Source organism: Rhinoderma darwinii, chromosome 8 (genome assembly GCF_050947455.1).
Source record: "Rhinoderma darwinii isolate aRhiDar2 chromosome 8, aRhiDar2.hap1, whole genome shotgun sequence".
Classification (NCBI taxonomy): domain Eukaryota; kingdom Metazoa; phylum Chordata; class Amphibia; order Anura; family Rhinodermatidae; genus Rhinoderma; species Rhinoderma darwinii.
In genome coordinates, this window is record NC_134694.1 from 19,245,952 (window position 1) to 19,262,075 (window position 16,124).

The 16,124-nt window shown below is 41.3% G+C and overlaps 1 protein-coding gene across 9 annotated transcripts in view; it reads right to left on the minus strand.

Moving 5' to 3' along the window:
* The window catches only part of TEX28 (testis expressed 28), a 210,802-nt gene that overhangs the window by 64,269 nt on the left and 130,409 nt on the right, over positions 1 to 16,124 (minus strand). The window lies entirely within an intron of this gene.

Sequence of the window (16,124 nt, forward strand, 5' to 3'; positions counted from 1 at the left end):
AGAACGGGCATGTCTTATTACGGCCGTGTTCTGTGGTCCAGGCTTATAGCAAATAGATGCAGCCATGTGCACGGCCCGCGATTTGCGGGTGACACTCCACGGCCGGCCCAAAAATCATTGCTGTGCACATGGCTACGGTCGTGTGCATGAGGCCTAAGTGAGAACTCCTTTTAGGCTCTGTTCACAATAGCATCATGGCTTCTGTTTACTAACGGAGCCAGGACATCTATCCTGGTTTCATTTTCAATTGGACGCCGGCAGATTCTGATGGACCCTAATGGGGTCTGTTAAGGTTTTGGTATTTTTTGACTGCAGTGCTAAATATCGCCAGTGCAAATTATGAATCTATAGACAGTATTTCTAGTCAAGCTGTAGTGGTTTTATTTCTTATTTTAGGACCCTTAAGTTGTAGTTGTACTACTTACCAGGCATATGAGCGCTTGATACTGCAGCGTATGACATGTTGATGGCGCGGCACACGTGTTGCCTTCTCTTGACTTGTAAAGCATTGCTTACTTTTGCTAGTTTTAAATTAAGTTACAGTTAACTAAGTTACAGTATATGGACTTGAGCCATTCCCTGTACTAAAAGAGCCGGGACGTTTAGGGAAGAAAGGGCAGCATCCGCTGGCATTCAGAGGTCAAGTATCGCCATGTAGCTTTGCCCTTTGAGTCCACAATTAGATGTTTTCCGGAGACTTTGTGGACGCTGCTCACCTGTCTAATGTCAGCTGTGTGGGGGTGACAAGTAATTGGATTACACGAGGATAAAGCAGCAGGAGGTTCTACAGAAATGGACCTTTAACCCCTTCCCGGCGCAGTCATTTTTCAGATTTTCAATTTCATTTTTTCCTCCCCACATTCCAAAAGCCATAACTTTAATTTTTCCGTCTATCTAGTTCTATGAGGGCTTGATTTTTGCGGAACGAGCTTTAGTTTTTCGTAGCACCATTTATTGTACCATGTGATGTACTAGGAAATGGGGGAAAAATTATTTGTGGGGTAGAAAATTAAAAAAACTGATTCCTCCATTGGTTTTTGCGTTTTCGATTTCACGGAATTCCCCATACAATTAAAACGACATGTTAACTATATTCTGTGAGTCAATACGATGTTTTTTTCTATATTTTACTACTTTTACAAGGAAAAAACTAACTGTGAAAAATAAAATGTATTGTGTGTCGCCAAATTCTGAGAGCCATAACGTTTTTATTTTCCTGTCGATTTAGCGGTATGAGGGCTTATTTTTTGCGGGATAAGCTGTCATTTTTAATGCTTATGTTTTGGGATAAATGCAAGGTTTTTATCACTTTTTTTTTTGTGGGAGATGAGGTGACCAAAAAATGGCGATTCTGTCGTTTAATTTTTTTTTTTACGACGCACACCGTGCGGGTTAAATAGTGACATATTGTAATAGTTCAGACTTTTACGGATGCGGCGATACCAATTACGTTTATTTATTTTATTTTTGTCCAATGCTTTAGGGGGAAAATGGGAAAAGGTTTTTTGTTTTTTTAACTTTTAATGTGTTTTATTTTTTTTGTACATAAAAAAAAAAAACTTAATTCAACTGATTTTTACTTTTTTTTTTTAGTTCCCCTAAGGGACTTGAACCAGCGATCGCTTGCAGTATATACTGCAATACTAATGTATTGCAGTATATCGTCTTTCTAATTCCCAGAGGCAGGGCTTAATAGGAGCAGACCTTAGGGCATTGCATTGCGCGGGGCGTGATGAGCTGTTAGAGGTGGTCGCCCCCCTGTTTCTAACCGTGGCATTTATTGGGTTAAAACAGGCGGGATCGCGCTTGAGCGCAATCTTGCTTGCTACTGTGAAGTGTTGGCCGTAATATAAAGCCGACACTCGCATTGTATGGAGTGGGCTCAGCCCATGAGCCCGCTCCATACTTCCCCTACCCAGCTATGACTTATCCATACGTCAAATGTCGGGAGGGGGTTAAAGATGTGAGATACTTGAAGGAACGACCCCGGAACCATCTACTGAATTCAAGTCATAGATGAGGCTAGGCTGATATCAACAATAGTATATTACTGTTCTTACAGAACATCCCTCCTGAAATAATAAAGAACCTGTAATTCAAGTCCCTGAGTTTTCGTCTTGTGTGAAGTCTTTTTATGTCCTATTCAGCTGTTTTCAGTTATCTTGGTCTCCTATATAACAAATGTTGGATGTCAACCAACAATGGACGCAATTACAGTGCCCATAAGGGGTCGTCACTAAGCTTTCTACTTACCCTGACTGGCATTTACATAAATTCAGATCTATATGTCATTTAGAGTCTATATAATGCTGGTTGACAACCCTTATGATGTGTGTAATAGCTGTGGAATATTACAAGACTTCATGCAAGTGGAGAAGTAATGTTTTATTTGACATCAGCGCATTTATTCATATGATATTTGTAACTATTACTTTATATATTTATGTTACTTAGTTTAATAAATCTTTGTGTTATTTTTAGCTGATATTACAAAAGTTTTAAAGGTTTTTTTCAGCAAGAAACATTTGTAGGATATGCCATCAATGTCTTTTTGGGTCTAATTTCTGGGAATCACTCCACTGCCTAGAATAAAGATGCAGTGGGAGTGGGGGGGAGGGGGTGTGCATCCTAACCAGGTCCTGTGTACAGAATTGGACACATTTACTACTTTATGGTGTAATCTGCATTAAAATATGATGCAAACGTACAACATATTTGCCACTTTTCTCATCACTTGTCAAATTTAAAAAGTGACTACAAAAGTGGGCATTGTCTCCATGAAGACATAGTTTAAGTAAAATTTATATAGTAAATTAAGTGAAAAAGGTGCAAATTTCTGGTGCAAATATATGCCCTTCGTGGACCTTTTAACTAATTGGCACAAATTATGTATAGAAACAGACCTGCTTCAACCTTAAGTCCCCCTAATCAAAACCCACTCCTGTTCCCAAAAACCTTTCTCCCCCAATTGCCCTCTTACCTCCCCCCTAGACTACCTGGAGACGCCTGCCATGTGGCCAGCCCCATTTTCTCTATGAAACCCTACCTCTGACTTCCCTAAACTAAGCTCCCTTTTTTACCCACTCTTTTTGGAAGCCACAGGTCCCTCCTGAGGGTATGTTCACACGGCAGCGTCCATTACGGCTGAAATTACGGAGCTGTTTTCAGGAGAAAACAGCTCCTGAATTTCAGACATAATGGCATGTTGCAGGCGTTTTTCGCAGCGTCCATTACGGACGTAATTGGAGCTGTTTTTCTATGGAGTCAATGGAAAACGGCTCCAATTACGTCCCAAGAAGTGACCGGCACTTCTTTTTTTTACGCGGGCGTCTTTTACGCGCCGTCTTTTGACAGCGGCACGTAAAAAAAATGACCGTCGGCACAGAACATCGTAAAGCCCATTCAAATGAATGGGCAGATGTTTGCCGGCACATTGGAGCCGTATTTTCGGACGTAATTCGAGGTTAAAACGACCGAATTACTTCCGTAAATAGGGTGTGTGAACCCAGCCTTAGGGTTTTTTTTTTACGGGCATTACGCCCATTAATCACTCTTTCAAGCGGTTTAGGAAGTCTCTCTCTGCCTGACAACAATACTTGAAATCTCCTTGTGAAATGTGTAACAAGAAAGAATAGTTGTTAAGTGACATTCATATCAAAGCCGGAATTTCTATCAGATGTTACATTTATTTAAATTCTTGACAGTTCTTATTACTGATAAAATATGTATGTTGTAGGTAAGGGTGAACATACTATACTATTCCATATTAAAGGGACTGTCTGCTTTGGGCAAACCCTTTTTGTTAGAAGGGTCCGTCAAAAGTAAGTTCATCATAAATCGTCCATCTCTTGGCACCCCCAGCGATCACCATTGGGGGAAATGAAGCCTTATTGAAATGATATGGTCTGTCCGTGTAGTTTATAGAGAGATGTTGGTTTCTCCAGAGCGAGAGATGACCTTTGTAACCATTATCCACTCTGGCTAAAAGATGGAAGTCCTGACTGAGGGACTTTTCCATATTAAATGGTTGTTCCCATGGTATATCGCTAGGATATGCCATCACGTCCTGATCACTGGGGGTTCCAACACCATGGACCGCCACGGATCCTGAGAATAAAGGAGTAGCAATCCCTGCATTGCGAAGTCTAATATCTGAATATTGGATCAACAGGTCCGTGCCAACGTTACAGGAATTTCTCACTAGAATAATTGATATAGTGAGACTAGAACATGGTGTTTATAGGAAGCATAATGCGCTGCCAAAGTACGAGTGGATTTGGTGATCGTGAAGGGCATTTCATGGGACCGCAACTACATTGTCCTCTTGACGGGTGATCTTGCAATTTATCATGCCTAGCTGTTGTGTGTAAATAACAGTTATAATGCTATCTGAATTGTGGTCTATACTTCTATATATTTGTGGGATTGCCACATGTGTTTGCGCAATTTTATATTGGAATCTGATCAATGTTATTTCCTTAAAGGACCGGAGGGGGGTAATTGCTTTTGTATTTTCTTGGTTGTAATTTTTCAATAAAAATGTATCTGAGTTTTTTAAAAAACAAAACAAAAAACAAACGACTTTACTATTCAGAACTCTGGGAAAGATGTCTTGAAAGTTTTTATTTTTTTTATTTTAGGGGAAAATCTTTAAATAAAAATATACAGGCATACTCTATTCATATTATAAATTGATTTCACTCTGAGTGTGGTCATTCAAGAATTCACAAGCATTTAGGATAAATTAAACAAGCATGTGGGAATGTCATAAATGGCTCTTACTATGTCACTGAGAGACAAGTACAGCTGCACAAACAAGAGGCCATCCTGTCATTTCTGCCTATGCAGTTAGATCCTCTTGTCTTCAAGTTAGGGCTTTGGATCACATAGGCGAAATGGAAGGCATAGCTCTATCTTGTTAGGAAACAAAGTATATGGGCAGAGGGAAGGAGTGCAATGAAAAAGTGGAGGTAAGGCTCGGATTAAAGGAAAAGCAAAAGGGGCAATTGCCTAGAGGCCTCCACCTCCCTCCGGCCCTACCCAGACACTCGCAGCTGCAAAAAGTGGAAGTTTGAAAAGAATTAAAGATACAAAATCTTTAATATCTGGCGGAAGATGTGATTATAAAAATTTTACTAAGAGTTATTATTAAGGGGTGGAGCTCTGTTCTCCTTGCATTGAGCTCCAATACCCCATTTGCCTACATTGTTTACTAGAAGAAATCTGGTGGTCAAACATGCAAGAGGGATAAGCAGCTGCCATACACTTTTGGCTCCTTATCTCCACGTTGAAAAAAAGAATAGCTAAAATCCAAGGTGCCGAACCTTATTTGTCCCAGCAGCAGGCATCGGGGGACAGTGGGGCTACCCCCATACTCATTACATTATTATTGAGTCCTGTCGACATTAATGGGATCTCCTGAAAATTACCTAATGTTTATGTGTAGCTTAAATGGGTTGTCTCACAAAGACAACCTCTCTGTAAATAGAAGCCTGCCCAGCGATCAGCTGATCGCTGTGGGTCCGGCTTCTCTAACTCCTGGTGATCAGCTGATCGCTGTGGGTCCGGCTTCTCTAACTCCTGGTTATCAGCTGTTATTGCCGAGGAAAGCCGAAGCAGAAGAAATGTAGTATTACATGAAGGATATTGAAATGAATGTGAAGTCATAAAATACATGGGCAAGCCAAGTTCGCCAACATGAGAGCCGCTTTGTGTGGGTGGCTAACCGCTTTGGTTTATACAGGGAAGTCCTGAGCGGGGGGAACCCCTCTGTGATGTTCATGTGAGAAAACCCCTTTAAAGAGACACTTTCACCTGCCCATACATGTGCAGCGTGTAATAGGCAGGGCTTCACGGACACTGTCTCACTTGAAATAACTTTCCTATCTTCCTCCGTTATTTACATATCGGTGCCGTTATATTTGGTGCACGATATGTAAATAACCCCCTGAACTGACAACGGGGCGTTTCTAGCTAACTAAATGGCAAGGGGGCGTGATGTCTTTGCTCTGACACTGTCTAATCTGCTACTAATCAGTTCCCGCGAGAACACACGCAGACTGAGAGAGCGCTCTTTGCAGAACCACCAGTCTGTATGTGTTCTCGCGGGAGGGAACACAGCGCAAGCCGCTCTGACACTGTCCGTAGCTGATTGGACAGTGTGAGAGCGAAGATATCACGCCCCCTTGCCATTTAGTTAGATAGAAACGCATCATTGACAGTTCAGGGGCTTATTTACATATCTGGCGCCAAATATAACGGCACCAATATGTAAATGACGTAGGAGGATAGAACAATAATTTCAATTGAGACCGTGTTTGTGAAGCCCTGTTCATTACATGCTGCACTCAGCTGCACATGTATGGTCAGGTGAAAGGTTCTCTTTAATGTTTTCAATGCATTATATGACGTTGAATTGCCTAGGGGTCTCCACCAACCTTAATCAGGCCATGGTGATAGGGATAGCGATGGAGCCTGATAAGAAGAATTTAAGTGTAGCTAAACGTTTGACAAACTTCTGACATGTCATAAGTTTGGATTGGTGGGGGTTCGAGCACTGAGACCCCCAAGATAGACTTTCTATTGAGTCCAAACACGATACATTTATTTCCGGAAAAAGACGAACAGACATGAAGCTGCTTAGTTCTAGCGATTGGTGGGGGTCTCGGCTCTCACACCTCCACCAATCCAAACTTCTGATATGTCACTATGACATGTCAGAAGTTTGTCAAACGTTTAGCTAGCCTTTAATGCAATCACATTCGACTGCCAACCATTCACGACAAGTATCATATTGTGCCCCATAGTCTGTAGATTTAGTGCAACACTTTGAGGAATATGGTGCACAGATTGACAACAAAAGGAACACAGTAGTCTAATTCACATGAGCAACAGTATTAAATATGCCTTCTCAGTGAGACAATAGTGGGAATCACCCATTTGAGAGACCCCTCTACATAGAAGCTCTCACACTAGAGGATATGTAATGCTGCTTGGTTGTCATAGTAGGCATCATCTTCGCCTAACTGAGAAGTGAACATTGGGACATCTGTGGAATGGCACCGCTCAGACAAGTAAAACTTTGGAGGCTAAGTAGAGCTCCATAACGGCGGCCAAAAGCTGAATTCCTAAATATTGCCTGGAGTTACATCTTAAAGGACAACTCCTTGACTGAATGCAGACCCACCACTGGTCAGCTGATCGATAATTCCCGCAGCTAAAACCCCTGGCAAATAATTGATATCACCTGAAGAATCTGGGGCAAACTCAAACTGGAAATGTTGTATTGAATGGAGCCTATTTAAATTTCAGTAGCTCTCCGCTTTGACTAATAGGAGAAGAAAGGTCCCGCGCAGTCATTATTGAATCATTTATTTTATGTAGTGTCAACCTTTGTCTGGTAAAAAGCAGAAACTGAAAACAAAGTAGATATAATGTATTGATTAAAGTCAATATACTACTGCCCACAGCAGAATTTCTAGCAGAAATTTGACCCCTTGTTGTTGACAGAGAATATATAGCGCAGAGCAAATGAAAGAATGTCAGAAATCTCTTGCATGTAGTAAATAGAAGCCGCACCACCCAAGCAACCTACATCTAATTAAAATAACTGAATATGAATGGACTCTTAAATAATGTAAATAATGAGCAGCACCAAACCAGGGTAGTGTACAGTGCAGACATTATTTGCCCAACACAGGAGATATATTTGTTAATATAATCATATTTAGAGAGGCTGTCAGCTTTGGCCAATCCCTTTTTGTTAGTAGGGTTCCCCGACAATAAGCTGATCACAGGGACCCTGTGGGACCCTCGGCAATGAGCTGTAATCTGTTAGGGAACATAGCAGGAAGATAACATAACAGCGATGATATCTAAGTTTACGACCTGAACTGACGGATTCGGCTGACAACTCTTGATGTAGCGTCTTTGTATAGAGGATACATAGAAGCTGCATCTCAAAAACGATAGAAAATGTGTAATAAATGTAAATAAGAAAAATATTTATAATCACCAATTCCATACATTTAATTTAAAAAAATGCCTATAGAGATTTTCATATCCTTCAAGCTGGCCATATGGCCGAGCGTGCATGTTTATTTCAATGGGGTGAGGGATCTCCCGTAGGAACAAAGGATTGGGCATGTTAAAATCCAAAATGCCAATCCTTCATTCCACCCGATATCTGTCATCATGGGGGACGGGAGACGGGAGACAGCCAAACACATTAACTTGTCAGCCAATCCCTTCAAAATTGGTTTGGCCAAGTTTTATGTAATGTTTATGGTCAGCTTAAGAGATAAGGGTCCCAAATGGATACTGGATACCCCCCGCCCCCTATGTAATAACATTTTAAAATGGGTTTTCTAAACTAAACAAAACCATCTTTGGAAAAAAAATTGTGATTACAGGGGTTCTAAATTTTTTTGCTTTTCAGTTATGCCAGAAAATTAAACAAATTGATTTACAGAGCCAGGACCCTGCATGATGCCCTGAGGAAAGGGTCCTAGATCCCCACGTAACTGTCACTGCATTAATATGAATGGGTTTCTGTACTTGGCAGCTCCCAATTCTAGAGCCAATCAGAGCTATCTGAGGGACAATAATGGTTTTCTCTTATTTTACAATACAAGAGGTATTTCCTTTGCCACACACACGTACATCGAGAATTTTCTTCTTCTTTATCCTCATCATTGTTGTCATCTTGGAGGGTTACAGCACTGTCCCTTACATGCCAGAACTGTTGTGCACAACTTCAAAAGGTGAGCAGGAGAGCTATTGCTTGCTGTTATCAAACACTTATTGCTGTTCTAATTGAATGATATTGTCAAATGAAGCGATCTGCAGTTTTTCTATTTCAGCCTTTTCCCTTATTATAAATGCCGGCCTTATAAATTTACTATATTCACCATGACTTGTTAAAGAAACAAATATTATAACATGTTTAGAAAATGTTACCATTATTGTTTAGCTGTTAATTGTATTATTTAACTTTAAAGGGGTTCTGCACATTTTCCAAAGAAAGGGTTACATAAAAGTATTAATTGTATTAACATTTGGTCAAAAAGAACAGGGCCGGCTCTAGATTTATGTGGGCCCTTGGGCGACACAGACTTAGTGGGCCTCTTTGCGGGGGAACTCACGGTGGCAGTTAAGTGCCACACAGCCCCTCTCCCAGGTAGTGCAACACAGTCCTCCTCCCAAGTAGTGCCACACAGCCCCCTTCCGAAATAGTGCCACATAGCCCCCTCCCTGGTAGTGCCACACAGCCCCCATCCATGGTAGTGCCACACAGCCCCCCTCCCTGGTAGTGCCACACAGCCCCCCTCTGGTGCCCCTCCCTGGTAGTGAAACACAGTCCTCCCAAGTAGTGCCACACAGCCCCCTCCCAAGTAGTGCCACGTAGCCTTGTCCTTAGTAGTGCCACACAGCCCCCATCCATGGTAGTGCCACACAGCCCCCCTCCCTGGTAGTGTCACACAGCCCCCCTCTGGATTCCCTCCCTGGTAGTGCCACACAGCCCCATCCATGGTAATGCCACTGCCCCCTCCCTGGTAGTGCCACACAGCCCGCCTCTGGTACCCCTCCCTGGTAGTGCCACACAGCCTTTGGGGCTCCCTCTAGGAGTGCAATCACCAACCAGAGCATTGCCGACACTCTGGTCGGGGATTCCACTTCAGGAGGAGCCCCTGATGTCACTGTCCAAATATGTGCTCCGTTTGGGACTCCTGCTCTGCTACTGACATCACTTTCCATATATGGACAGTGACGTCAGGGACTTCCCCAGAGACAGAGTCTCAGAGCAGAGCCGCTTCTAGCGCTCTGCCTGGGACTCATTCTCTCCTCCTGGCATCATTGTCCATATATGGACAGTGATGTCAGTTACAACCCTAGAGACGGAGACCCGGTCATAGCGCTTTTAGCACTCTGCCCGGGAGTCTGTAACATTGTAAATGGCAGAGTAGGGAGCTGGGGGGGCCACTGGGCATGGGGGGCCGTGATGGAGGGTGGCACGAGCACCCTCATGCCATGGGTCCCCTAGCATGAAGGCTCTTGTCTAGGAGGCGGCTGCTACAGCAGCGGTAGTTACGCCGCCTCCTAGACAGGGGCTCCCTCTAGAAGCAGAGTTCCTGGCAAGAGTGCCGGCAGCGTTCTGGCCGGAGATTTCACTTCTGGAGGAGCTATGACGGCAGCGGCAGCACCCGGCGGCCCCCCAAATGGCAGTGGGCCCCGACACTTGCCCGGATTCGCCGGGTGCTGATGCCTGCCATGAAAAAGAATATATGTTATTATATACTACCCTCCCTTCCTTTTCCATGGATATATTGTGCAACTAAAGACTCACTCTCTAGAATAGTGTTTCTCAACCTTTTCAAACCAAGTTCCCCCCTAGTGACACGTAGTTGCAACCGAGTACCCCCAAGAAAGAGAGTTATAAAGGTCTGCTCACACTACTGTCAAATGCCCCATTTGGAGCCTTCATCAAAGATTCCGTCATATTTGATGGGAAGAACAGCACAGCATGCATCGCTATTCTGCCCACCAAAATGACAGATACTGTGACGGAACCCATTCATGATTTCTGACTAAAAGATTGAACAAAACAGTGCCGTTCATATAGGACATGCCCCCAAATGACAGCATTTGAATCGCAAATAGTACATATGAATACCTCCAGCGGGCCTCTAAAATGATTACAGACCACACATCAGACATGGCCAGAACCCCCTTTATGTAGACTCCCAAACCAAACCCCCTAAAAATAACAGTGCCAATATCAGACCCCGTAATAATAACAGACCCCAGATCTGACCCCCTAATAATGACAGACCCCAGATCAAACCCCTTAATACTGATAGACCCAAGATCAGACTCCATAATACTGACAGACCCCAGATCAGACCGCCTAATAATGACAGATCGCAGATCAGACTGCCAATTTACCTGGACAGACCTGTAAAGGAGGAGAAAGCGGTGGCATTAGCGACGGGATCCTCATAGAAGCAGCAGCACCAAGAGCAGAGATGGGCGAGCTTTCAAGACCTGATATGCTTACTCTGTAAGCTTGTTGGCCAGCACATCAGTACCCTATCAGCCAGCAGCTAAACATTGCTAGATGCTAGGGCAGTCATAGATTTTATTTTTTTTAGCACTCGGCATACCCCCTGAGCCTGCAGCGCACTCGGCTAAGCGTACCGCAGGTTGAGAACCACTGGTCTAGACCAGGTAAGTTTAGTAAGTAAATTAACAAACTCTTCCTATGTGCAGCAGTCCCTGACAGGGCGAGTTCAAGATTTATATGGCCCCTTCAGTGACGGAGACACAAATGCCCCTCCCCTATTCTACCCCACCTCCCTCAACCCAATCACTGACCCGCCTTCTCTATTTTTAGCTACGCTCCTTACATTAACAGTGCCACCCTAATAAGTTAAACTTTGACTTGCTGTGAATATTTCTGGAGAGCGAAATGTCCAGGAAGGCTCAGGTCCCTGAGATCAGATTTTGACGCTTAATATATAACAATATATAAATAGAAATTATAAAATGTAAATATGGCATTAGGGCATATGGACGTCATGTGCGTCAGAGCGGAGACCTGCTAAGTAAGCAGACCCAGCCTGTTCATCAGATCTGGCCTTGCCACATGTTAGACCATACATTTAATTGGCTGGCATATAATACTACATTTACAAATGTATAGTCAGATGCGACTTTCCTGGCAATTACCAGGGAATAAAGAAGACTAATCCGGAGGGATATACTTTTTACCGGGCCGGCTTCTAATTATAAAGAAGTTGTCTTCATTAAACAACCCATTTAATTAGGAAAAACTATACACCATTTAAGGCTCCAGAGCAATTTAACACTTGTATTTTGATACCTGTAGTTCCAGAATGATAGGGTCCTATTAGTTGGGGTAAAGTACTCCCCTAAAAAAGAAATTAAAGAATGTACACAGGCAAAATGCCAGCTTGTGGTCGTCTCAAAACGCACTTGAGCCTTAACCATGTGGTCTCTCCTGTTTTGGAAGACAAGTCACTTGATGAATGTCCACTTGTAGCAGCTAGAGTATCCCTGACTCAGAAGTGTCAAATTGTGACACACTGATAATGAGTAAAACAGGAGTTGTTTTCCATTAACCCTTGAGGTCCAGCTGGGAGATGGTTAAAGCTTCAAGTACGGTAACTGAATTTAGTGCGTGCTTTGTGACAAAAAATTAAATCTATTCCAAAAATGCCTTAGTGATGAATATAGATCTATCACTAAGAAAGTTACACAATATTTAATATGACCTGATTATGAGGTACTAATCCTCAAATTAAAAGCACGGAGAAGTCTCCAGCTGAGGACTTATAATAACTACTTAATCATATTGTAGGGGGGATCTATTCATGGATATGTACTACTTATGAGGGAATGGGGCTGTCATCAGAACTAACTGGGCCCCATATGGGCAAACGGTTAGGGCCACTGAACTTTCTATTATGTCCATCAACCTTCTTTATGTACTCTACTGCGAACAATCGCACCTAAGGTAGGCTGTTATATTCAAGGACAGTGACCAAATAATTTTACCCTGATGGTGACCCTGTGAGGGGATCTATACAGTTGCATACATGAACTGGGCTGACTGTTTTCAATTTATACACACACACGCACGCACGCACGCACGCACACACACACCTCTTTCTCTCTCTCTTTTTTTTTAATTAAAAAAACAAATAACACATCCATATATTTATTATCTCGATTATAACCTTTGTAATAAGTAGATAAAGTCATTGTGTTTGGCTATCTGTGTTTATAAAAATTACAAATAATAATTGTGGAATCATTTGTTTCTGTCCTATATTCCAAAATTAGCTTAGGTTTCAAACATTTTAGGAAATTATAGGTTCTCATGTGTTTTGTTTCCCAATGTGAAATTTCATTGGTTGCAAGAAAGGAATAGGTAAGATGAAACCTGTCCCAGAATTACACTGCAGGGAAATATAAGACATTTCTATAAATAGTAAGTTGTAAACTTTCTTTTAGTTAAACATTTATAGAAATCAGAATTGGAATTTTACTACACAATGTTGTGGATCAAATCAGTTCTAGTTTGTATAAACAAATCTCAGAATTTCTATAAAATATTACTGGGTTATATGAGTCCTGATAGTTATCTAATTTAAAAGGTGGCAGCTGCAGGGTATCCAGACCTCCTACTCCTGTATGTGGGTTATTTTTACTTCTGATGCACTGAAGATTTGGGCTTGTTGCACACTTAAGGAAATCTGAAGACACTTCCTTTCTTGTAGTAAGCGGAGTAGGCAGAGGGGCTGCTCTATATAAGTAGGCAGAGGGGCCCCCGTTTGTGACATTTGTGTTGGTGGTGAGTACTGTGCACGATGTCTTAGAGACAAATAATCCAGTCAATGAAAATATTACTAGTGGAGGGGAAAATATTGAATACCTCCTTTTATTTCTGTGTATGTGACCTTATCAAAACAAATCTATTATGTTTAAAATGTTTACATTTGGGAACGAGGAATAGGTACACGGTCATATACCAAATCATCTAGATAATACTTTAGTGAAATCCTAGTGGTTTAAGTTTCCCTTATGTGAATTTGGAAGATATTTGCTTGCAGATTTTTTTTGTTTTTGAAAATCTACTTTTTAAGTGAATTATTCAAATTTGTTTTCTTTCTTTCTATTTCTTTCTTCCTTTTAGAGGGGGATCATCAATTTTTTTCCGCCCTCTTCGACAACAAAAGGTGAGTCTTTATGTTTTTCTGTTATTTTGTCTGGTCAGCTCGGGGGAACTGTCCATTGCTACAACATTAGACAAATTTATGTCCAGTATAATGGCTTGAAGAGTTAAAGGTATGTTTTGCTAGACTTCCTCTATGAGCATATATTATTCAATTAAAAAGATGGAATTTCAAATACAGTCTTACAAGGGTTGTCTAATTTAGAAAACTCATTTTCATAGAACCTAATAGGGAGTAATGAGTTAATAGAGGGGTACCCTGTTCAGGATCCTCATTTGTTGGCCAGAATGGAGAGTATTTTCAAAGTGTATCTCTTGTTCTGGAGGACCTATCCTTTATAAAGCTTAATTTTCCCTGTGGTGACGCTGCATAGTTTCTCTCCAAATAACAGCTGATTGCTGGGGTCCCAACAAGGGGATTGTTTGTGATCTTCTTTTTTGCCAAGGGACTCTTCTAACAAGTAGGCACTGTCCTTTAAGCAAGTCAAGAAGACAATATTGTAGAGATTAGCTAACCCCAAACCAACATTTCACATAAATATATGTCATTGTCGATAGGGGGGAATATGGAGCGGGTTTACAAGCTGATCCTGCTCCATATGCCGCAGGTGTCAGCTGTATATTACAGCTGACACCTTGCACTAACTGCCAGGATCGGAGATAACTTCAATCTCAACCATTTAACCGCTTAGATGCCACGGTCAACAGCCGCCACCATGGAAACTAAGTAGTTAGAGAGAGGGTCACCCCATCAGCCCCCTCCTGCGTGATGACAAGTGCTGATGGTTGTCTTCCTAGCCTGGGGGCCTAATGGAGGTCCTGAGGCTTCCATCTTGGTCCTACTATTAAGTCTAAATGGCTTAATAAGAGCCGACACAAAGCACAATACACTGCAATACATAAGTATTACAGTGTAATGTGCAAGCAATCAAACAATAGCATGTTTCAGTCTGCCAGAGGGACTAAAAAAAAATCATTTTTTTTAATGAAAGTTTTTAGGAATATAAAAAAAAATATTAAAGTTAAAAAAAAACTTTTTCCCATGCTCCCTTAAAATAGAATCGCCGCATTTATAAGTCTGAAACAATTACAATATAACTATATTTATCCTGCACGACAAACGCTGTAAAAAATAAATGAATAAAAAACGTCAGAATTGCTGTTTTTTGGTCACCTTGCCTCTTCCCAAAAATGGAGAAAAAGGCATCAAAAAGTCGCAGGCTACATAGAATTAATAAAAACTAAAGCTCGTCCTACAAAATCAAACCCTCACACATATCCTGAGACAAAAAATAACAAAGTTATGGGTTTTAGAATATGGCGATACAAATTATTTTTTTAACAAATTGTTTTTATTTTGTTAAAGAACTAAAAGTACTAAAACATAAAACAAATATATAAATTTGGTATTACCATAACTGTATTGACCCTCAGAAAAGCAGAATTTTTATCACAGGGTGAATGCTGTAGACACAAAACCCCAAAAACAATGGCGGAATTGCTTTTTTTTTCATTCCACCCCATAGGATCATTTTAAACGTTTCCCAGTATGGTACATTAAATAAAGGCAATAAAAACTAAAACTCGTCCCGCAAAAAAAAAATCCATCGTCCCAACATTATTCATACATGCTTAAAAATCCTCCATGATCAGTGGTTATTCATTTATACTATTAAAGTGTAAATTGTCTATTCCAGTATTAAAAAACACTGTAATGCTCATCTGATTGGACATCAACCTTTGTTTTAAGCTTGCCACATGTACGTTTCTTCCAAGTGTTTCCCTTGTGGCTACCATATATCTAGATCAGATTATAATACATTTACACAAATGGACAGCTAAGTTTAAAAGAGCGGGTCATTCATTATTAAAGGTCCACTCTTTCCTTTCGTGCAGGTAAATATTTTTTAGGAAAGTAAACATAAATCTAATAGAATTACATGCCACTCACTATAAGGCTATGTTTACACGACGGAGTTTGCTTGGCGGGTTCTGCCGCAAAATACGCTAAAATATTATTCTTACTCCCATTCACTTCAATCGGAGGTTTGGGTGGAGTCGACCCGAAGATCGGGCAGGACGCTTCTTTTGTCTGCTAGCTGAAAAAAGAAGCGTCCGCCTCCCATTGAAATTAATGGGACCCGCCGCAAAAATTCCACCGTGTGAACAGCGCCTAAGGTGGCCACATATTAGACCACACCATGTTTATGTCCTTGTCCTAAAGAGGTAATGAAGTTTTTTTTTTGGCCTTTTTTTTCCTTCAGATATATCCAAACATAGACTATTCAATCATATATTGTGCAAAATTATAACCATAAATTTGTATATATTCCTGCCATTGACTTCCATTATGAAAATTACCCCCATA